The 25,603-nt window shown below is 32.3% G+C and overlaps 1 protein-coding gene across 1 annotated transcript in view; it reads left to right on the forward strand.

Moving 5' to 3' along the window:
- Positions 1-2,413: 2,413 nt before the first annotated feature.
- Positions 2,414-25,603, forward strand: part of LOC114936715 (uncharacterized) — a 98,030-nt gene continuing 74,840 nt past the window's right edge. Inside the window, 2 exon segments of the mRNA XM_029310001.2 lie at positions 2,414-2,710; positions 14,731-14,818. The gene's annotated coding sequence lies outside the window, so the exon portion shown is untranslated.

The following is a 25,603-nucleotide window of genomic DNA, read 5'->3' on the forward strand; positions in this document are numbered from 1 at the left end:
GCTCAGTTCAAAACTCTATTTCATTAGCAAAAGTGATGCTATAATTAAAATATATTGCCATGAAAACTCTAAAGAATGTTATGATAATATGACCCTAGTTCATCACATATTCACTAATAAAAAAAAACTTTATCTAGATTAAACTTTACATCAGAAAAGCTTTAATTATATATAACTTTAAAGTATTTACGAATATTAATAAAAGTAACAATTTATAAAAAATATTTTCAGAACATAAAAGTTTTATTCAGAAATTTAGTTCAGCAAAATAAATGAAAAAAGTGCATTAAAAAGAGATATTCAACTCTCGTTTGCTACACAAGATTCAATATTAACGGCGAAAGGCTTTAGTCTTCACTAGAGTCGAACTTTTTGAATAACACAGTCGTACTTTTCGTCTTGATTACTTTTGAAAGTAATAAAAACCCTAAGTCGCGTTCAGTAATTCAATTCCTAAATGATTTATTAATATGTCATTAAATTTTTAAGAGTGCACTTTAAAGTTTAATACATAAGATTTTAATTTATACCCGCGCTTTGAAAGTAATTTTCAAATTCTCTCCATTTTGTATGTTTTTAGTTAACAATCGAAAACTAATTCGATCGTTCATTATACTGCTGAAAGATTGATAATGTAGATTCAAGCAAATAGAGAGAAAATAAAGAAAAAATTAAAATATCATGTCAAAAGCGTACATAAGTTTATAAATGTTCAAATAAAATGATAGAAATTACATTGGTCGTGTATCGCATTATACATACATTGAATTGATTATATTATTAATTATCAAGTCTATTAATAGTCGAGATGAAAAGAAAACACATAAATGCGACAACAATATTTTGTAATCGATACACCATTTCACGTGATACACCACCGATGATCACTTTCATCCAAGAAGGTAGTAACATTTTCGCGAGTTGAAAGCAAAGTATTTCGAAACGATCAAGCGCGGCCCCCAACGAAGCTTATCGCAGTAATGAAGGCGCAGCTATCAAGGCATAACAGTATAACGAGGAGTTTGACTGACGCGAGACAGACAGCTAAATACCCTGTTCAAGTTGAAAAACTAGCGCGAGTGATGAACTGAGCAACGCAAGTGTTATGTATTAGTTGGAATTATTTCCGATCTTACACATAACTTACAGACTTAATAAATTTTATGTGATTTCACATTATTTATATATTACACGAATATCTTTTAATGTAATATACGTCTAAACATCGCTATAATTTGTAAATACTAATGCTTATTGAAATTCATTAATGTTAATAGAACGCTATGAATAAATGAAATAAAACGAAATTAATAGATTGCAAATATCTTGTAATTTATATATTATGTAAATTCATTGTAATTTAATGAGCATGTCTTGAAATATAATTTAAATAATTAAAATATATTCAATTTTGTGTGTATATGTATGTACATGTAGTTGCATACACATTATCATACTTGAAAATAATGTATTTAACAAAAAAAATGTGAGATATATTTAATATTTATCTGTTTTTTTTCTTTTTTAATTTAAAAAATATGATAAATCAACCATTAATAAAATATAAAAAATTCTATCTTATTATACAGCGAACTTCGTCTTTTAATCTCAAATCCAATTCTCGTACCGTGACAGACACACAAATGTCCGAATTCAATTTAAGAAATAAGAAATCAAACCACTTTAATATTTCAATCGAACTCTTCTATTAAAACTTTTTTATAAAAATTTTTAAAAAGCCTTAAAAATTTGCTTTGTTATGCAATTTTATTCTGTTAGAGATCCTAGTATTTTTATTTTAAAAGGAAAATTATTTTCTTTTGAAAAAAAATTAATATCTAAATATATGTTTTAGTAGATTTGAAATAAATTTCAAGGGTATATATATGTATATACCTGTATATATATATATATATATATATATATATATATATATACTCTACTACTACTACTTGCATGTATTTACATTGTAATTAATAATTAATTAATAAAATATATTTTTACATGTGAAGAATTTAAAATGAAAGCTTAATTAGCGTGAAAACGTTTTTTAACTAAAAAATTCAATAATACGAAGGGACAACGTCCAATCTAATTCTCTCGCTGGCGAAAAATCGTCCGCATATTCACTCTAGGAGAACACGTATCTACAGTGATGCAAATCTTGCGAAACACCCGGTAAACATAATAAGAACAAATTACATCGCGGACTCTCATAAACACTACGCAGCTAAGCATAAGCCAAGAAAGGTCACTTGACACTCAGGCAACCAGCACACTTGCTGCCAACTAGTCAGCCGCCTCCCCCTTTTTCCACCCTCAGGCGCCCCATTCACCCAACCAGGCAGGCAGGCAGTAGGGAGAGTCAGGAACGAGCCAGACGAGCGAGCGGGCGCCAGTCTACCGTGGACGCACGTCGCGGCACCACGTGTGCTCCGAATTCAATGTTTTCGTATGACATATATATATATATATATATATATATATATAACGCTCAATTTTTTTTATTCCAATTATAGGCAGCCTCAATGATACGCGTCATTTCAGTGATTATAATTTTCCGTAAGTGATCGGACCTGAAGAAAGCGTGAGGGAAGTAGAGTGGTGATCAGACGCTTACTTTCAGTAGTAGTGTGTGTGATATAGTGCGTCGAGCAACACGGTGTCACGGAGAGGATCTATCAGTAATCTACGATTGCATAAGCATGAGGTAACATCCGTTTGAGCGATCGTATCTTTATGATATTATTATGTGACTTTGATTTATCGTTTCACATTTGTTCGAGTTGTCCCTTGTTGACTTTGGTGAATGTTCATAAAGACGACGCTTCACGATTTTCGCAAATTTTTCTCTCGCTGCATATCACAGTATATACCGACACGAATGTGTGTTACGAATCGATGATCGATGTTTGATGCCACGAGCTTTGGAACAAAGTCGACTGCACGTTTCGTGCGTCAAGTTAAGCACGAGTGGAGTGTGTCGTGTATGGTAGATATTATTTTTCACGATCCTGCATGCAGATAGGTTACGCCAGTTTTTCCTTTGGCACGCATGAAAAATGGGAAATGTCATTAAACAATATACTTATCGTTTCGTGAATCGGCAAAGTTAAATTTGATATCCCACAGAGTGTTACAATACTGTTCTAATGCCTTCGAGATAACGTGATCATTTGAAAGTTTCTTCCAAGTGTATTGTTTAATAGAACAACAAAGTTTTCGGAGCAATGATTTTGCTAATTTTACATTTTGGTTTCCTTTAAATTGTTATTTCTAGTTATATAAAAATACAGAAAATCTAAAAGCATTTTTTATTCATAAATCAATTGATTGACATTGTTCTCTGCATTGTACATAAAATCAAAGATTTTAATAAGTCAATTTTAACACCAATATAAATTAAGATTGGGAAAAGTAGATAATTTTATTTTCTCTTGCGCGCGTGTCGAAGCTTGAATGAAGCACTAGAAGATTTCAGATGGTTTCTTTTGTTCTCCTTTTCTTAGCGGCTCGTTGCCGTATCCCAAGAACAATTTACCGCAATGACGTAATTAATAGAATCTAAAGAGAGATTTAAGTTTCGCTTTCCTTCTTACTAGAACAGTCCGTTGTTATTGTACCCATATCTTTGTTGAGAAAATTGAGTCGTAATTTCGAGTTGAGGGCGAAGTTTTGTGCTGCGCCGGCTTTGTTACGTAACTTCGTTTTGTCACGTCGAATGACTGATCGCGAGAGAAATTCGCGCTTAAGAAGAAATAAACGAAGACGGATAGATTATTAATATCCGACGACAATTTCTCCGGTATATACTACGACAATTTCTCAATGTAGCGTTATATCCTTCCGACGAGTATTTGACTAAATGCTCGGGCAAGGATATTCTCGATAATATCGCTTCGCTAGCCAATTGTCGAGGATAAATACCGTTAATAGCACGCCTCGTACATTGTGTGTTCGCTCTACGCGTACGGAATGTTCAAATCGAAAGTCACGCGCGTATTTGAATACCTGTATTTGGGATCGCCTCGGTCAGTATAATAACGAGCCAGAAGTAACCTCATGGGGATTCAAACTAATTTGGCTCTTCTGTTTAACCTACGACGAGATAGAGGATATGAAACTCAAAATCCACATACTGTTTAAATTTCAAATAATCCTAGCAAGTTTTGGAAGCGTATTTATGCATATGCCCCGAATTGTGTTCGCATTCTCAAATTCAAACCCGGATATAGATGTAATAGCACTCGGACCATCTCTGACTAGAATGATGAAAAATTGGGAGTTGCGCGAGAATTTATGGTGAACATTAAAGGTGGAAATGTGGGCCTCTACTATTTCTCTCAGTATTTGAATTCGTGGAAACGGCGCAATATCGGCATGCGAATCCCTGAAAATTATAGTTATTATGACATATTGGAACATCTTTAAGTCATCTCAAAATACGAGGTAAAACGAAAGCGGATACTTTGAACACAAATCATGGTCGTTTAAATCGAAACAGAGATAAGCTAAAGAAACTTATGTTTGTGTAATTTATATCTAATTAGCATTCGAAATTATATATAAAATATAATCGAATCTCTTAACTTTTTAAAAAAGATATGAATTTTCAAAAATACGGAAACTTTTAATTACAATTTCATTATAGATTTAAATGAATAAAACTTTAATAATTAAGTTTATAAACTATATATAATATGTATGAGAAAATCATTAATCAATTCAAATATGTATATGAAAATATAATATGTATATGAAAAGTTATTAATTAAATCATGCTATATCGCTATGCATAATTTAATTAATGATGCAAATTAGAATGCAGATATGAATTAAGATGTAAAAAATATTAATCGTATTAAAGCAATATGGGAGGGAAAGGGAATGTTTAACACTATAATATAATACGGAAACTGTTTAATATAACTTCAGGAATTTCATTTTGTACGATTATTTTTAAAAAGTCGATTTATCTTTTATTCAATTCATGATTGATAAAAAAAGAGAAATCTGTGAAAAAATATACATATATACTATTGTAATACTTATCACGTAGAGTCAAGTTTGATTGAAATGTTTGATTTATAGCAAGTCAATGCAATGACCATGAAGATTGAAAGCTTCCGTTTGACACCAATAAAACAAATATCACCTTAAATCTCCGGACTACTTATGAATCAATCAGAAAACTGTGTCGTCGTTGTATGTTTAATGAAATTGACATCACACTTTGAAAGAGAGAATTCCCATGTATTTTATAATTATCGTATTTTTTTAGCCTTCAGCTTTGCACAATACGACTAACAATAAGTATTCAATAAAGAAAAATTTAATTTGTTTTTTAATTTACGTATCCTTTTTCCATTAGAATAATTGAATGATTATTTTATTTAAGATTAAACTAGTTTTTATTTCTCTTGTTATATTGTAAAAATATAGGTAATTTTTTTATATAAATCTTTTAATAAAATAAACATTTTAAAAATATGCACATTGCAAATGTATCAAATTTTAATTATCAACAATAGCTAAATAAAAAACTCTCCACCATCTCTGTTTAACTAGTAATGCAATTTGTTGAAGATAGAGAGAATTATTTAATATCTCCTGCGCATTTTAAATTTAATCCAATCGGAACGTAATTCTGTGCAAGTGTCAGATTTAATCTTGAAAAGCAATCAAGACGATGTCTTTAAAGATTTTCATGTTTATGAATGGAAATGTTGATCTATCTTGAACTCGCGCGCAGTATTTTAGTAAGAAAAACGAAACTTAAATCTCTTTAGATTCTATTAATTACGTCATTGCGGTAAATTGTGCTTGGGATACGACAACGCGTCGCTAAGGAAATGAGAGCAAAAGAAACCATTTGAAATCGTCTAGTACTTCATCCAAGTCGACTTTCATTACTACTGATATTAGTTTGATCATTATTTATAGCACAAAACTGAAGATTAATATTGATTGCGGAAGAGTTATTAATATCAATTTAGGAAAGAAAAGAAATTTATAATATAGAAACCGAGTTGTGATACTTCTACGTGGGCGTTATAGGAAAAAATGAAACAAAGTTAAATCGTTTCATTTCATATAACACGCACGGGGATTTCGTTTATATTTATTTTCAAAGTATTTTTTGCGAATTTTTTTTTAGAACTAAAAATATTTTGCTTGCCTATCCACTACAAAACTACTGGCAGGCTAACAAAGAAAGAAATATAACGAAAAATAAATATATAGATGTGTGTAGGTTATATATATATACATACATATAGTAAAACTATTCGAGATACCATTCAAGATATTAAACAATAGATCAAGTTCCTTGATTGTTGCGAATTGAGAAAATCTTAAATAATTTTTTTCAGGAAGAACCATTGAGAGTTCGATACAATCAGATTCTAGAGAGATACTCTTGCCGCAAGGCACACCAGAATTCAGGAAACAAGCGCGAACTTAGTTACGGTAGAATCGTGTACGAGACATGTCAAACAATTTAGCTGCAACTCTAAAGCTGCGCTCTATATAGATCTTAGTCCAACTATGCATAGCAATAAAGAACGTACAACAAAGAGAAGAAAATACTTTCAACTGTTGAAAACAAGATAACTGACTAAAACACATGGAAATGGTCTCTAACTTATAAATCAACGCGTATCTGCTATATATAGTTTCTTAAACCGTATTTCCAGTATTTCTGTACACGTTTCCGAATCATTGAATGTGCTTTCCAGGCGCAGATTTGATTTTAAACCCTCCCGAGAATAGATCCTTGCTACCTTTCTTGAACATCCTGTATAGTAAATGTACGAGCAACTGCTCATGAAAATGCATAATCTCGACGACATTCTAGTAACATCAGATACGGAAAGTTTTGGGTTAAAAAGTTTCGCCCGAAAGTTTTCCGGACTATCGACAAAAATAGTATGAACACATTTTCTCACTTATTCTCGAGCACGCTGACATAAAAAGAATATTTGATAAATTAAGCTGGATGTATACATACATGTATTTCACATATCTATCAAAACTTTAGTTTTACTTTTATAACAAATTGAGAGATATTTTCACATGCAGAAGGAGATAGAGAAGGATTAAAGATGAACGTGATAATGCAATCATAATGAAACTCGATGTGAAAGTCGAGAATAGAAGATTAACGGCGTAAGTGTGTCGTAAACGCGCGCTTACAGTTCAATCTGTGTGCCTATTATATATATAGCTTATCGTGTCAGCCAAAAATAAAAGTAGCGAGGCATGCAACTGTGTGTTCTGATAACGTTTCCATCCCTGTCGGACACGACGTCTGCACCAAGATCGATACATAGCTATACGACGAAGAGGAAGGTCGTATGTTCTTTCAGGGTCCTCCGACACAGGCAACTTTTATATATATATATATGTATATACCTGACCTCGAGTTTCCGCAAACTGCTGTACACTTCTATAGTCAGTATCGACTATAATTTTGTTCGATCTGTCGACTAAAAGTGCTGCATTCATCCCAACAATCGGACGTTTCCGAGAATAGAAAATCACTAAAACAATCTTGTCGCAAGACGAATATTAAAAATACATATAAATCGTACTTTCGTTTATTTTTATTATTTGTGAGATTATATGTTATCGCATAAAACAAAAATAATTTGAAAAGTTATAATGTTATTATAATGCAAATGTATAATACAAAAAAAATTAAACTATTTTTTTTTTAAACCAAATAACATTCTAAAGTTGTATTTTTATGTTAATTGTAATTCGTATATTTTGATGGACATAATTAGAAATAAATGATTTCTACACGAGACAAAAATTAAATTCAAAGGTACTTTTAAATTTGAATTGGAAATGCAAGTGAAAATCAAAGAGCAAACAGAGAATGTTAAACGCTTTGTTGATTCAATTCTACATTTCATGTGGCTACTAAGGTAAGAGTCAGGTTGATTTAGAGTTATAATTAACTCGGTTAAATTAAAATCAAATTATACGTTATATTAGATTAAGAATTATTTAATTAGTAATATATATATGAAATAGGACAATTACAAATTTATTTTCAAATATAATAAAATTAGAAATATCTGTTCCAATTTGTTTAAAGTATATATTTTTATTACAAAATTTTATTATAAATTTATTTATCGATATTCTGTCGCAAGCTAGCAAGAAAACGAGTAATTTTCGAAATTATTTATTAAAAGAAACACATTTAAAATTAATCAATATTTTCCAGTTACAGTTTTGTAATTCTGACTGGTTCCAATTTTTAATGTAAAATTGTGGTTTTTGCTGATTCAACTGATGCATTTGCTAGTAAATAATTTATGTGTAAATGCGGCAGCACCGCATTATCAAGGTGTTACCATGAAACGTTCTCCAATAATTGCGAATCGGCTAATCGAACAGCATGACACTATAAAAGCAGTTTATCCCGCATCGTGGCGTTCAACGCTTAAAGTTGCGCGAGATTTATACTTTTCGCACAGAAGATACAACGGGCAATAAATTCAAGCTAGTACAATATCTAATCCGACAAGATGAAGAACTATTACCGGGCAGTCGAATGGAAAGGGGAAAAGAAACGGATACAAATAATGTCAGAGAAAAGTTATATCGAGTGCCAATTTAAATGATAATTTTTGGAAAGGAAATTTCTCTCCGAGATATTTTGCAGCTACTATTTCAATGATAATACATTTAAAAGGTGTTGAATTAACATCTTTACTAATATCTTACTGACATGTACTCAAAAATTTTTAATGTATCTCTTTAATTCATGAAAAAAAAATTTCTGAGCGTGTTAATTAATAATCGGAGATAAGTATGTAATAACTTGTACGATAATTTTTCAAAGAATAGCAACAAGTTGTTAGGTGCTTTATAATAATCAAAAAGTTTATTGCCCGTTTTACTCGCATAGTTCGCACGCAACAGTGATGCTATTATCCAGATTATGTACATCATACCAATTATTTTATCCAGTTTCAAAAGTGATTTTACATAATTGACAAATTATGAATTTTCGAATAAAATCTTTCTTTGTGAAATATCTGGTCCTGAATATTAATAGTAAACAAAAAAATATAAAGTAACATTTAATCTCAAAAAAAAATATATAAGAGTAATTACGTCTTTCCTTCCCAGGAATAAAAAAAAATAGAAAATTATTTTTACAATATTTATTGAACTCGCGTTTACGTGCTTTCGAGGAAGCGAAATAATGAGATTTTATTTGAAATAAAAATTCCCATGAGAAATTTGAAACAGTGAAAATTGAACAAGTTCTCCGACAAAATTACATATCGATCAACGTGCCGCGGATTTTTATAATTCTAAAATATCCATTGGAAAAAATTACGGACGAAAGTCAAACAGGAATGCAAATAGACAAACTTTTGCAGAGCTAAGTTGTGCAGTACGTTAATGAAAATCTAATAGCATTGGTCCCAAAAAGCGAGTTTATTACCATATGTGTGATAAAGTAAATAAAAGTCCGTGCAAATTACAGAGGCCATTTGGCCGATGCGAACGAGTTCTGTTTGATAACCGTCTACTTTATCGCAACACGACGACTGTTGGTGAATGTAAAAATATGAGGCTGACACGAGCTTACTTTATTCCCTACCGATCGAAAGGGGAATATTGGCGTGCATAACCATGTCGCACGTACACACGCGAGCTTCCATTACGCCATATCCGGAAAATACTAAACTAACAGACCTTTCGGTATCCGCCTCTCTCTCTAGAGAGAGAGAGAGAAAGCATCGTAAGGGATATGTTTTCGCGGAAAGACCTTGAGGTTTCGCTAGCAAAGGATATCCAGATAGAATTTCATTTGCAGTACCTTGGAGAATAGTATCCGCACATGCGCGCGCGTCCGTTATATCGAAGGATAAAGGTTCAACCTTAAAGCGGTTACCTTCGAATAGCTCCGGATTTCGTGAACTATAATACATACGCGTCGGTCTTCGCATTATGTAGTCTTCAATCATGGAGATTTTGCATTGTAACATGACAGAGGGGTATTAGGAACTTGCATCGTACTCTCTGGCATTGTCCGAAAATGACGATACTGGACTTATTTCCTGAATAAAATCGAATTCCAAATATGTTTCGTTGTATCTCTATTTCTTGTTGATGCAATTCAATTGTATTTGAAATTTTTATGCGCATGTTATTAAGCCTACGCACGCACTCGTTTTAATATTTTATATAGGTATTTATATAGTGCATTGGTCACGTAAGCAAAGCTAAATCTGAATATGGTCGTAAAATCGTAAAGCCGATTTAAAGTAGTTTGATTTAATTAATGTATAGGATCCAAAGTTCCATATGCGATTCCATTAGATTGTAATTCTCTAACGAAGAGAGAGAGAGAGAGAGAGAACCGATTCTAATTATAAATTTTCAAATTATATAAATTTAAACTATATATTTTCAACCTGCAAGTTATATGAATAATAACACGATAATAATTTTTGCGTTATTAAAGAAAGAAAAATATAATTTGTAAAAATTGGCAAATATTGTAATTAATAAGGCAGTTAATTTTTGATACATTATTTAGATAAAAATATGAAAGAAAGAGAAGAAGAAACTTGAAGATAATTTTATGACGTCAAATTAAGTCCATGTAAATTAATATTACCGACAAGCAATATTACGAACTGTGGAGATTAATTTTATTTAAAAGTGCATTTTAGTTGAAACACACAAAAAGAAACGCAAGATTATAAAAACTTGAAAAGATTAGTCACATTTACATATAGAGTGCGTGATATTCTCCGTTATACGACAAATCTAGCGAAGCGAGAAAGTGGTGAGGTACATTGAACCCCCGGTACGCTGTTCAAAGATTAATAAATAATGAGAAAAATCTCGCCGAGATTGCGCGGCAGCGGACACGCGTTTCTCCGTAATTCAAGCAACGCGCCTCTTCGCAAACGTATTTCTCCGTAAGTTCCTCTTTAAGCTGCATCGTACTGTTTATGTGACCTCGCACGCCGACGAAAAAGCTCGACCGAGCTCGATATCGTGTTCCAGGGTCTCACGAAACTTGTGCCAAGCGTACAATAAAGAGAGGTGCTTTTCTCTTTTCCTCTCTCTCTCTCTTTCTCTCTCGCAGTCACTTCCTCTAGACTTTAAAACTTACCGGACCGGAGTTTTTCCTCGCGTAATTAATTAGGTCATTAGAGTATTTTTTTAAATGTTTTTTAATGTAGAACACAATCGCGCGACAAAATGCATTTTTGCTGACAGCTACTATTCTTTGACGATAATGTCAAGCGATGCGTCATTGTCCGAACAAGAAGTAATTATGGAGAACACTTAAGCGAAATTCTATTATCAGGAAATTTTTGTCGCGAAATATTGATCTGGAAACTTTCAGCTCTTTTCATATTGTATCAGTATCAACATGTAGACATACATATCATACATAAGATTATATTTTTCTATATTCTGATTTTCTAATTTTTATTTTTTTTTTTAATGAAAATTAGAAAATACTATATCGCCGATTTGTTCAATATAATTCCATAATACATGAATCGATTGTATCATTAGAGTATAATATCAATTATATATACATACGATTACAAATATATATATGTATATACAAAGTATTAAAATTTATTTCAAAGCAAATAATAACACAAATATATGAAATATAATTAAACCGTCTCTAAATATGAAAGTGTAAATTATTCTGCAAAATCGAAATCACAAATATATATATATAGCATATGTGTAATAATTATCTATTTTACGTCTATTACTTTGTAGCTAAATTGTGCATTAGCGCCATATTTCCACTTTGATCTGCAGCAATTTGCCGAATATATAAACGAATTTTAATGTTTCGCTACTTTTAGAATTAAATGAAATATCATATGAGAGATTCACATATGAGATTTTCACTTCAAAATTCGCGCTTTATGCAAAATTCGCGTGCATTTACAGTTTATTATATACATATATGTACCGAAATCCGCATTAGTTTAGCTGGAAAAATCAGTTTAAATATTAAAATTTTAACTTGAAGCAAACATATATATATATATATATATATAGTACTAATTTAACTTATAAAAAAAGAACTTTCGTTATTAAGCTATGCTAGATATAACAGAAAAGCTATAGTTTATTTACTTTACACGTACTGATATATGTCTGTATATATTCACTATTCGCTTTTGCGCACGCAAAGTATATAAAATTAACCTCCTTTATCTAAATATCAAGTCCAACTCGTGACCACTGTGAATCAACAAACAACCCAGTTGAAGTTATATCACGCGTGCAATGTGCATTTTCTGCATAAATCATGTGGTTCTAGAGTTTTATTGGTATAATATATAGCAAGATATATTATAGCTCCTAGTTTTAAAAACGTTTCATTTTCAAGAAGATATTATTTTCAATAGGATGGTACATGAGTAATATATTTTTTTCATCTTTCTCCCCCATCCTTCTTTCTGTGAATGTCACTCACTTCATAAATGTAAAAAAATTCTCTTTTCTCAAATTTAAGAGTATTATTCGCATAATTGATGTAATTAACATAATTAAATGTGAATAAATAATTTTCTTTTCATAAGTAAATTTGCAATATGAAGATATCACGTTCTTATATTAAAATTAGGTATAAATCTGAATTAGTTTCGCGATGTTGATTAGCCGTTGAATTTGAGATGTATTATATTTTTATAATTATTCAATTTTTGTAACATTGATCCCCATTTGAAACGTGACGCGAAAATAATATTCCGATATTTGGCAATTACAATACGTACATTACCTGCGGAATTCTATAAAATCGTGAAATTGGTTTCCACAATTAATATTTCGCTATATAATTAATAGCTTGTACAGCAACTGACGCTTCCGAATCTTTGTAGTGGTCGAGATTTCGTATTATCAACAAATTTAAATCTGGCAATTCGCGTATATCTCGGTCAATAACTGTGACGCAAGTTATGGATTTAACTTGTTTTCCGTATTTTGCTGTTCAATTGCTCACGAGCCGGTTAGATTAGTTCGGGATATAATTAACCGCGAGTGCGATGAACACTTTAGATTGACTTGAATATTTGACAACACAATGACGACATATGCAATTCCCTGGGCAGATTTCCACGCCCGGAATACCTGCAGCAGTAACACGATATTACAACGCTACGTCCCCACTTTCGAGGAGGCATCGATTACACGGGACGTTGCGGAGTTGCACGCTGACCTACCTAGGGCCTTTATGGCTTGCTTTTATACGAGTTTGTTTTACGGCATGCATAATATATCGATGAGGTGCTGAAGAAATGTGGACGGTCGATTATATAATGCTTCAGAGGATTGCAACTGCGCTCGAACAAGTTATCGATTCTTGCTTGTTAATGGCGATAATTAAAAAATATTAATTTTTTGAAATGAAACTGTGGAAACACAAACTTCATATGAGATCAGAGACCAAAAACGAAAAATGAGAGACTAAAGCTTATAGACCACAGATCATAGATAATAGGCCACAGACTAGAGACGAAAGACGAGTTCTATTAATTGTCTCGTTTGTATTAAAAATTACGATTAACGCAACGTTTAAAATATTTAAAAAATATGAGAGTATTGACATTTCCCATTGACTAATCTGTATTTCAATTATATTCTTCGATAAAAAAAAATATATATATATATGTTTATATACAATCCGCAATGTATATATCTCTTGTTAAACAATATGTTTCTATATGCGTTTAAAATATTGTACTGTTAAAACATTAATTAAAACATTTGAGCTCACTTTGAGAGAAACATTTCCAATTGTCCGTCCGTGTTTCGCAAATTCTTTTGACAACTCGCACGAGATTCCGATTTGTGCATTAATTCGTTGATGATTACCGACGCCTGTCTGTGTCCCGCGCGAAAATCCGATTAGACGGTTTAAAATCGATTGGGGATCGGTATGGGGATCCACTCGCGATGGATGCGAGTCGCAGTGGGCAGTTTCAGAGAGGGCAGCGTGTTTGAAATCGGTTGAAGGGCGGATAGGGTGTACTGGGATGGAAGGGGATGGTGCGAGGCCGACGCGGTTTGCAATTACCATTCATTACTTTGTTAGGGCCAATTGACATAACTGATTGGTATTCGGCACCCATGCCACTCTCAAAGGACCCTACCGGCCGTCACGAAGGGGACTAACGCAGTTACCTACGTCTGCGGGCTACGTACATGTCTACGATACATCGCAACGTCGAGCACGCAGGGTTAAAAATCGCTAGTGCAAAGCATTCTTTCGTGAATTTAATATGGTACCAAATATCAAAGATCGCGTGCAACAACTTGAGGTGCGCGACCTGCAATTTTTCGTCTAAAAAAAATATATTCCTTGGTTTTTTCCTTTTTTTTAATCTTCCATTATTCTTCGACAATAAGTGCGTAGTTGACTCTTTTCGTAATTTTAAAATGTAATTTGTAAATGTATAGTCAAGTCTTTTTAATCTCCATATCTGTTTTTAGCGTAAACATCAATCCGAGAGAAAATCGCAATGATTTAAATGTAGAGTTAATTTTGAATCACAAAATTTATTCAAATGTTTGTTATTATCTTGTACCAGAGAATTTGTGATGTTTATTTTATTATTCTTTTTCTCTTTTTTGTAATAAACAAGAACTGTTTTATAACTTTTTTGCAAGTCAAAAATAGTTTATTACTGACTTTCTCTTTTGTTACAGGATTCTTCCACGACAAAATGGGACTGCAATATAAATATCCTGCGTAACGCACGCCGATAACTTTCAATGTAAAGGCGTGCAAAACGAGGTAAGTGTAATAGACAATTTTTTAGTAATTGAAAAATTAAGAGCTTGAAAAGCAAAATTTTATTCTATTTATTTGTGTTATAAGTATAACATACGCATATGAGTATAACAAGATATATTGCCCATTTTACAAAGATTCTCTACAAACATCAATTGCGACTAACTCAACTTTAATTAAATTTTTTTTTACCAAACCGTAAGTTTCCTTAAAGTAATTCGACAGGTTTATAAATAAATTAAGCAAGTAAGAAACTAATTTGCTCGAGCCACGTCATTTACTCTGAAATGGGTAGCTCTCTCAGATGCAATTCCCGCACTTTGAGCCTGTGATGAAGAATGTATAGTTATATTTTTTTCTCAGACTTTTTACTCCGCAAACCTAACCGACTTTTGTGTTTAATGTAACTCGAAATCTTTTTCCTTGACCAAGCACTATTTCTTCCTGAAGGGAATACACGAGAAATGGAAAGTCAACTGATAAATAGTTCCTAATGCTTCTCTACGTCAGGTTCTCCCTTTACGTGGCACAAGTGCGCCGAGTACACTTACGTCTGCGAGAATTTCGGGCTCGCTTAGTTCCGCGTTCTCGAGAGAAATTCTAACTTACCGTTAAGAGAAGCGAGGCGAAAAATTCTGCTTCATTGCGAACGGATGACATTTTCTTCCGCAGGAACGCTCACGACGGCATTCTCGCGTTCCTTATCGCGGCGATGTGGGACCATCATTTCCTTAGAAAAGCTCTTTTAGAATAATCATGAATGAACGAACGATAGATGGAAGGGAATGAAAGAACAATATTTAAAGAAGCTACCGCAATCGCGACTGTTATACCGCACTAACACTTGAACAGAAAAATGGATAAAATTTTATTTGAAAAAAAAAAATAAGTAAATAAATAAATAAATAAACTGTTCAATAAACTGTTTTTCAAGCTATCATTTTTAATGCATAGTATTATTTTCACTATTATATAGAATTTTTTCGTTATAATTTTTTAAATTACTGTTCAAATTTACAAATAATTTATTTTTATTAAATTTTTCCATCGAAATAAAATAGTAGCTGCAACGGCAATTTACCGAAATGTAAAAGTTGAAAGTTTCAGAAAGACGTTATATCATTTTATGACAAATGATAAAACATAGTGGAAAGAAATATATTTCACATTCAGCACTATAAAATACTATTATTGTATACGTCAGACATTTTGAAAATCGATGTTGCAGCAATTTTAAATTCAACGAATGTGCAGATTCTAAAAACATTCTTGCACGCAATCATCACTGTACGAACACGTAAAAGCGTGTTATAGTCAGAATACTTTATAACGATATAATATACGATATAAAATATGTGAGATATCAGTTGTAATTTATCAATAATAAAACATTAATTCTCTGATTGTTCCCATCGCGTTTACTTATACTACTGTATAGTTATTTATTTTATCGGAACATTTAGATTAACGCTATACTGTTTGTCACATAAACACTGGGACAAATCAAGGCTTTGTCATGAGACGCAATACGACGTCCAGAGTATGGCACAGTATTGCACGTCAATGACAACGTTTACACGACCCACTTTACGCCGGCTTAGCGCACCAGCTTAGTGTACCTTGACTGTTAAATGTGGTATAGACTGTGATTTTACGCTGTGGTCACTATGACCGTGTAATTACGTGTCCTTACAAAAGATAGCGATAAAATCGCAAGAAACGTGTATATTTAAAGTTTAGTCGCAATATTTTATTTAGAAAAAATATCTAAAATAATATATTTGCACCACTGTCTCAATACTGATGATTTAAGTATCTTATAGTCTTCTAGTAAGAAAAAGTATGTACCAATACACAGATAATAATGTGACTTACCATCGCATGTACGAAATAATACGAAAGCTTACAGCTTACGTCTAAAAGATATCAAATGTCTGAGAGAAATTACAGTGTCTTTAAAATCTGCTGCAGTCGTCTTTTAGATATTAATATTGTCGAGATACTTCGACAAAGTACAACGGGGATTCTCGATACCGCGAGAATTGATATTTCGAATTGCGTAACACACGAAATCGGTCGACAATTGAATTGTATTTTTTTTTATCCAATTAATCCAATGTCGAGATAGTTTCTCTTTACACACCGCGACTGAATACAAATCGACCACCAACCAGATGACTCTTATTGCAAAACTGCACGATACAGAAATGTGTGTTTCAAAAGAGTATCCGATACGCGCAGCATTGCACGTATCCATTTGACTATCCCTTTTTTTCCGCATTTATTTCCGTTCATGTCGTCGGACACACGCGTGCCAATGTTCAACGAACGTGCTAAAAGCTCGAAATAGATATTTATAAATAGAAATGGAAAAACCGATCGCGTTATCATACGCCAAAAATTCAGTCAATAATGCGCGAGTAACATCGCCAAAAAACAATGGAAATAAAATTTAATTAATGTCGCGCACAAATTCGTGTGTACTTTCCTATGAAAAAAAATTGTATTATTAATAAATATGTCATGTCCAGCTCTTGGAGTGTTTCGCAAAACAATAATGCTTTGAAAATCCGCAGACATTATTCTTCAATATATATGCGGTTAAATATGGAAAAATGTTGACTTTTAAGTTTGTAGGACAAATCCAATCGATTTTTTAATTTCTTTTTAAGGAAACGCTTCTTAGATGGTTGATCAATATTCTCACTTTTTATTCCGTTCTTCCATATATTAATAATTTAGATACATTACACAGGAAAGAACCGTTTGCCATACTATACAGCGGATTTAACATATTATTATTTCAAAGCTAATTAATATGTCGACGAGATACGCAAAACAGAGCTTCATTTTCGTGACCGATCAATGATTCGAGACAATGTAATTATCAGCTCCATTTACGCTACTGACAGTGATGATTCATTAATGGGGTAAAAGGTGAACGGGCCATATGCGACACTATTTTTATAGGACCATTATGAAAAGCTTGCCTAATTCAGTCTGATGACATTAACGTCTACGATTCGACGATAAATTATTCAGAATAATTGGATTCAGGGCGTGCATAAAATCCACTTAGTATATGGCGCCTATTCAGTAAGCGGTACATGCACATAAAAAGAGGGTGGGAAAGGCGGGCTAATGCTCGGACAGAGATTATTTTATGCTCGGCTCTATGGTTCGTGTTGTAAATCGCTATATAGCGCAAACCAACCGTGGATAGCGCGATATTAATAGTTGTCCATATATATAATATAACATTATTATGAAATTATAATTTTTCTTTAAACTCACATAGCTAAAAAGAAGCACCGTAATAAATGATATAATGACTAACACGTTATTCTACATTTATATATTATAAATTGACAGAATTATTTTACGACTAGCGTTTGAAAGAGTTTAATTTATTTATATATTATGTTTATCAACGCATTATAATATGATATTCGAAATATATTAATATTTATGTTATAATATTCAAAAATATTAAATATTTTTATATCGATATAAACTCTTGTTTCTTTTCTCTACACATTCATTCTATTTTTTGTTTACATTTTCTTTTTGTTTACACTTTTTTTTTTGTTTAAACAATTTTTAATAATTGCTTTGTCTACCAGTCTCTTGTAAAGAATCTTACACAGAGTCCGTTTGCAAAAAAACGCTGAGCTTTAACATCGCAGATTGCATTCATATCTCTTGTTGCATTATTAAGCGAAATGCGAAACAATTTTCCGCGTCCGCGAGGCACCACTAGAAGTTGCTTTGTAATACGGACAAGACGTGCAAACATTTTTCATTTAGTCGAATACTCTTAAATATCAAAGAGCGCGTGCGTATATATGGAGAGAGAAGTAGGAAAGAACGCGCAATTCTCTCTACTGCTTGGTATCGCATACCAATTCTTGCTGGGATGTCCATTATATCTGCACACAGCTAAAAACGAACGAGAAGAGCAGCGCAAGAGGAACGCATAGAAAAGAACTGGAGGGAGGCAGAGCACGCGAATTAATTAAGAGTTCGTGAGTTAGCAGCCAGCAAAGATGCGGCAGCCACCGAGGTTCGTGGCACCGAATATGCGGTCGCGTGAACCGGATGGATGGAAAGAAGGTCGGAAGAAAGATAGAGCTTCACCGGTGGAAAATACAAGCCGCGCCGCGCCGCGAATCGTGACACATGCACATGATATACACGCGCGATATACAAACGAAAACCGCCGTAGTGCAGAGAGTGGTGCATCTCTTCTCAGCTGTCTCGGAGACGAGAAGAGTAAGGAGAAAAGAGGGGAACCGCGAGACAGAGGAGGTTGAAGAATGTGCACTCAGCGTGATTGGTGCTGCGCGCCGGTGCATAGTGCCGGCTGTCGGCATGAAAACTCGAGAATTTTCCCAACTCTACTCATGTGCGCACAAGCCGAAGACGTGCTTATAAACCTGCCTCTCATGGGTCTTAGCCACCGCGATCGAAACTATCGGCTTTTCTGCAGTAGATCTATCTATCTTCTCTTCTGCATACTCTGCTTTTCTATTTCTGATGTAGCATAGCGAAAAATATATATAAGCTTCGGTAGATACTTCGTATTGATCAAGTACATCGACAATTTTTATGCTTTTGTCATGTAAATATTTCATATATGTATAGCTAACAATAAGAGATAAATTGAAGTAAAAATACAACATACATATATTGATAATATTGTTTAGTATGAGAACATCTTGATCGATATACGAACTTATCCCGTGTAAGTTAGTTTAAATATACATTGACAAACGTTTTTTAATTATTTCCTGGTGCCTATTGCATATTTTAATTCTTTTTGTGATATCCAGTGTGTTATTTCGTTAAGCTGCTTTAAATGAAATCGTAAATCAGACAGACGTCCAAATTCTGTTTGTCTTGTTAAATTTGCCGAACAGCAAAACGAATTTGTATTGGGATTTTACAGAGAGATTTTCCGATATAACAAATAATAAAATTGGCGTGTTAAAAGTTATTGGATTATTCGCGCGTAGATATAAACAACGAAACGCTCACAAGTTATAATCGTGATTAAAGTACGATCAGGATTTATCAAAGATTAATATTTATAGAAAAATCAATCTTACAATATTATTGCACTCATCGACACCGATGCAGGGAACAGCTTTCAGGGTAAATTCTAAAAGAAAATTTTCTCTGTGTATAAAATGTGTTTTTAATCTCATTATTAATTTATTAATAATATTAAAAATTAATTATTTAAAATATGTTGCGTTAAACGCTTAATATAAACGTTAAATACAGACCAGAGATCCTAAACCAAAGATCAAACCAGAAATCAGAGACTATAAAAACCCCATATATCATAAACCAGAAACTATAAAATCATAGATCACAGATCAGAGATCAGAAACCAGAGATCAATAAATTAATAATATTCATAAATTTATAATATTGTTTCTATAAAACACGAGAGGGACGGAAATGTAAAACAGTGATGCGGGTCGAGGTATACGCGGTCGGCAGTAGTACGATAGTGTCACTACCGCAACACGCGACCCGATGCCTGACTGCGCGCAGTCATTACTACTGAAATCCGTCGCGCTGCGATCTCAGACCAAATGTATCGAGTTTACGTTATTTATCCGTATTTCGCGTTATTTATTTACACGATTAATTAAAATTTTATTTTACTCACCAACACTGATGCAGGAAACAGCGGAGTAGTTGACGTCAAACTACGTTATCTATAACATACAAATATAAAATCTCAATTATAGCAGCGTTCAAGTTATTTCAAATTATTATTAACGCGGCAAACTTTATATTTGGTACATAACAATTAATAAACTATAGGTATATAATTATATAATAAAATAATTTTATAAATTAAAACAAATTTTCAATTAGAAACTTTTATAAGATTTATATAAATAATTTATATAACATGTTTTAAAAATTCATATATCTTTAAATTTTTCTTCTTTAAATTTCAGTTCAAATAAATGAACTAAATTAATGTAATTTATAATAATATATAAATAACAATATAATCACCTTAGAGTTGATCCACCAGTGCCCGATGCCTTCCCAAAACCTCCTCTTTCTCTCGATTGTCAGGATCAACATGCGCGATACTTTTAACGGAACTCCCGCACTCACACGCGCGATACTTTTAACGGCACTCCCGAATTTTACGTTGTCTGTAACATATAAATATAAATCTAAATTATAGTAGCATTTCAAATTAATTACTACTTCAAAAATTTATTATTATTGAACTTTATAGCTTATGTTACTCAGAACATAAGCTATCCACCAATAAAATATTTTTTTCAAATCGGTTTCTAAGATTACTCCAAACAATGAAATAAATAAACCTTAGAGATAAAGTTTATTCCTCTTTATTTATTAATATAGAGTATAGATGTAGAGAGTATAGATATATAGAATATAGATGTTTTTAATCCCATTATTAATTTATTAATACTACGCCGTTTAATTTGATAAAAGCATCCTCCATTTTTAAATCAATTATTTAATAGAGAAAAAGATGCTAAACTTTAATAAGATATAATATTCAAATATAATATTTGTAATTTTTTCTTTATATATTAATATAGAGTATAGATGTAGAGTATAGAATATAGATGTTTTTAATCCCATTATTAATTTATTAATACTACGCCGTTTAATTTGATAAAAGCATCCTCCATTTTTAAATCAGTTATTTAATAGAGAAAAAGATGCTAAACTTTAATAAGACATAATATTCAAATATAATATTTGTAATTCTCTCAATTTAGGTGTAATTTTGCCATGGTGATTTACAAACATGTTTCAAACTAAGTTTCCTCTGAAAATTTGCTCAAACGATAGGCTAGTACATAATTATTTATAAAATGCTGCACTTATGAATTTCAATGGAATTTACATGATTATTATATAATTTACATGATCATTATATATTCTGATATCATGTATTGAAAGAGAAAATAATGCAGGATGCCTATTTGGAATTAATCTGCCTAGATTGATAAACTGCTACAAAATGAATATTTTTAATGATTTATTGACCACAAGTGGGGCATTGTTTAAAGTAGCAACTTTTGCGTCGCGACATTTTTTTTGTTATACGCGCGATGAACAGCATAAGAGAATTGCCTACGGCTATCGCCGACATAAAATGTTCCAAACGAAACTAAAATTAACTGCGCGACCAAAGCGAGACCCGAAGCCCATTTTACCCGGCAGCTAACAGCGTTCTCCTAATTCCGTTCTCCGTGTTTCCAGCGCCGGCGATGAAACCCAGATCACGCCGAAAATTAGTTTTTCTATTGCATCAGAAAAGAAACATTTTCTGTACTTTAAAAAAAATAAAAAAAAATAAAAAAAATGAAGAATGATATCATTAAAAAGTAAAAGCGTCGAAAATTCTTAATAAATTTCTCAAGATTATATATTTCTTTTTAAAATTTTTAATTAATCAAAACTCGAAATAATCCATATTTTAAATTTTGACATATGTATAATTAGATTAATTAGCTAAAATTTTCAACCAAATTTAAAAGCAATTTAAAATATATAAAGTTATGATTATAGATTATAAATTGTTTTACGTTCTCAAACAACCATTATTATATCGCTCAAAACTTCAAAATGTTTTCGATGATGTTGCAATTTTTTATCCATACACATGTAAATGAAAATTAGTTACCATCCTTTCGATTAAATTGAGCATTTTATTATATAAGTATAGATCTGACCATAAAGGAAAGCCAAGAACACACTCTACCACTATAAATGCGAAATACAAAAATGCAAGCAAATTAATAAATCGAACCATCGTTAAGTTAATTCATATGCATTACGATTTTATTTCCTCTTAGTCCACAATGATCGATGGAAAAGATTATCAAGCAGCAAAAACGACACTATCGCCTTTGCAAATTTGTTCGAGGTAAGAGGTGAAAACGGGGAAGGGAGGGAATAGACAGGTTCACCCTTCGATCGCCATCGAGAATAGAGCTGCAAGGTCCGCAAGCTGTGAATAATAATAAAAAAAGGGAGAGAAAGAGGCTACGAAATCGCAGATTTAATAAAGGCCGCTTGAGAGCGTGCTAAGCGAAAACCGATTTCATTATAATATCCCCTTCGTCGATTCGTTCGTGTGTGGCGCGCGCCGGATGCTGACTATCGTGAGATCGCGCTTCGCCGCATTTTCTTTTATGCTTTTTCTTCTACCAGTTTTTATCATCGTCCGTTTCACTTTTTCTTTTATGCTCGAGGAAGCGCGAGACGACGCACTCGCGCCCCGCCAAATCATATGTAAGAAATAGATGTCGAAACGATAAAGTAAAGACAATTACATATCGATTTGTCGTATTAAGTTAATGCCAAAGATTAAAATTTTTTTCTATTTTTATATCACGATAAAACTGCAGCTAATTATAAAATTCGAAAAAATAGGGAAGCGTGCTTATCACGAATCCTTGGCTAAATCTAAGAATAATATGCGAATAGACGCAGCCTATTCGACGATTCTGCAATTTTCTAACATATTCCTATTCCTTCCTCGTTGGCCTGGGAGAATAATACTATTCGCTTAACGTTCGCTATCGATAATTAAGAAAGTTCCATCATATAGCTGGAAGGCTTCGATTTTCCATCAGCTTCGTACACCACTATCGTATCGACGCGGATAAAATCTAAACGCCCGCGAGGCGCTACAAGTAACGTGATAATTTCCTTTCACGCCTTCCGTGAAACGCTGTCAAGTATAGCAACGAGTGTACGTCAACACCATCTTTGATAGTTGCACCCTGAAAACTTATGGACTTGAGGATATATAACTTTGCATTTTAAATTTTTTGTAACTAGAGTCACAAATAATTTTTTATCTCGAACGAAATCAAAAATAGAAAAAATTTTTAATTCATATTTCAGTGATAGAGATAATTGTTATTCTATCTTTAATCTCTTAAATCAATGTTATTTTAAACGTTACTTTAAATTTTAATTTAATGAAGAAAAAAGAAATGTTTAAGAAGTTTAAAAAATTGAAAGCAGAGAAGAAAGAATTTTTGTCCAATCATATTTTTAGTAAAGATAAATTAGTATTAGCTAAGAATTCACAGATAAAAAAAAATGCAGTGAATTTAGAGCATGTTTGATAGATATGCTCGATAATAGAAACGGATCGATCATGAATTTAACACTGTTATGCAATACGAATAACTGCACAGAGAAAATTTTCTCTTAGAATTTACCCTGAAAATCATGGTAATCGTGAGACAACATGGTATTGGAAGAATTTTATAAGAGTTTTTCTGATTAATATTTATCACGATAAAAATATTAATATCTACCACAATAAGATATACTCGATTAGTTTTACTTTGTACATAGTAAAATTTACTATGCACCTATTATTTTTTATTGTGGTAAATATTAATCAGAGAAACTCTCATAAAATTCTTCCAACATCATATTATCCTACGATTACCATGATTTTCAGTGTAAATTCTAAGAGAAAATTCTCTCCGTGTATATTAAAATAACTGCAAATATAACAAATTCGTCAACTTTCATTATAAGTGTTTTAATATTTCGAATCACAGGAAATTTAAATTTAATTTTTACAAGAGAAATTAAAACATATTCTTAAAAAATGCAGAAAATAATCTTTTCATAATTTTCCAGAAAATAGCAACCGTGTAGCGCATTGAATTTAAAAGTGAGGAGTATGAAAATAATACTGCAAAATTCACATATGACAAACTGTATGTGTTTATGTTAACCTAACACATTTGTATTTATTCTTAAATAATTATAAATGCATAAGTGCTGTCGGAAGGGAATGGAAACAACACTTTAGTAATTATAGTGTAAAGAACATTGTCAGACAAGACTTGTAAACAAAGATGTAAATTGCGGAATTTTCCAACGAGATTAGAGAAATACATTCTCATAAACGGGAACGCAAACTTCAGTTATTAAGGATTAAGCTACTTTGCTAATATTAACGTATTTATTAATCGTATTAAATTTATTCTTATGCCCGCTGATACTTTTATCGTTTAGCGTGCAATGAAAATGCTAAAATATTTTATTGTAAATTAATATATAAATGTATAAATGTACAAATTTTCTCTTGTTTATACACACTCAAAAACATGAGGCAGTTATAAATTAAGTAACCGAAAATTTATTAGAATGAGTATGTCAATTAATATAAATCAGGTCGAATGATATCGAGCAGAGACTATACAAAAGACCAAAGATTACAAACCAGAAACCATAGAGAACTAAAAAATGAAGAGACGAGATGTAATACATAATATGATAATCACGTGATGAAATTGCATCAACGGTATGCAAATGACAATGTACATATTAACGCATTTTTATATTAACTTGACGCATTCGCTGCCACTCACACACTCTGACACGTCCAATTGCACGTTAGTACATTAATTACTAATGTTAATGCACTTTTTTTATTAGCGACCTCGTTATTTTACTTATCCCCATTTATTAAGTTTTTATAATTCTCAACGAGCAGACTCATTAAAAAAAGAAAGTTGTTCAATTTTAATCAACGTTTAGACGCGCATGATATTTACATGCCTGCGGCGGTAATGATACTGCCGGCTCATTAATTAGGTACGCAGGCCATATCACATCTTCCAGGGAGCATCTCGTAATCGTATTGTTAAACATGTACAGCAGGTTTGTCCGGAAAGTAATGCGTCGCATTTTTTTGTGACGCGACTATACATCGCAGAGCGATGGGACCGGTTGGGG

This window comes from Nylanderia fulva, unplaced genomic scaffold, assembly GCF_048542155.1.
Source record: "Nylanderia fulva isolate GAGA-0341 unplaced genomic scaffold, ASM4854215v1 Scaffold8, whole genome shotgun sequence".
Lineage (NCBI taxonomy): Eukaryota > Metazoa > Arthropoda > Insecta > Hymenoptera > Formicidae > Nylanderia > Nylanderia fulva.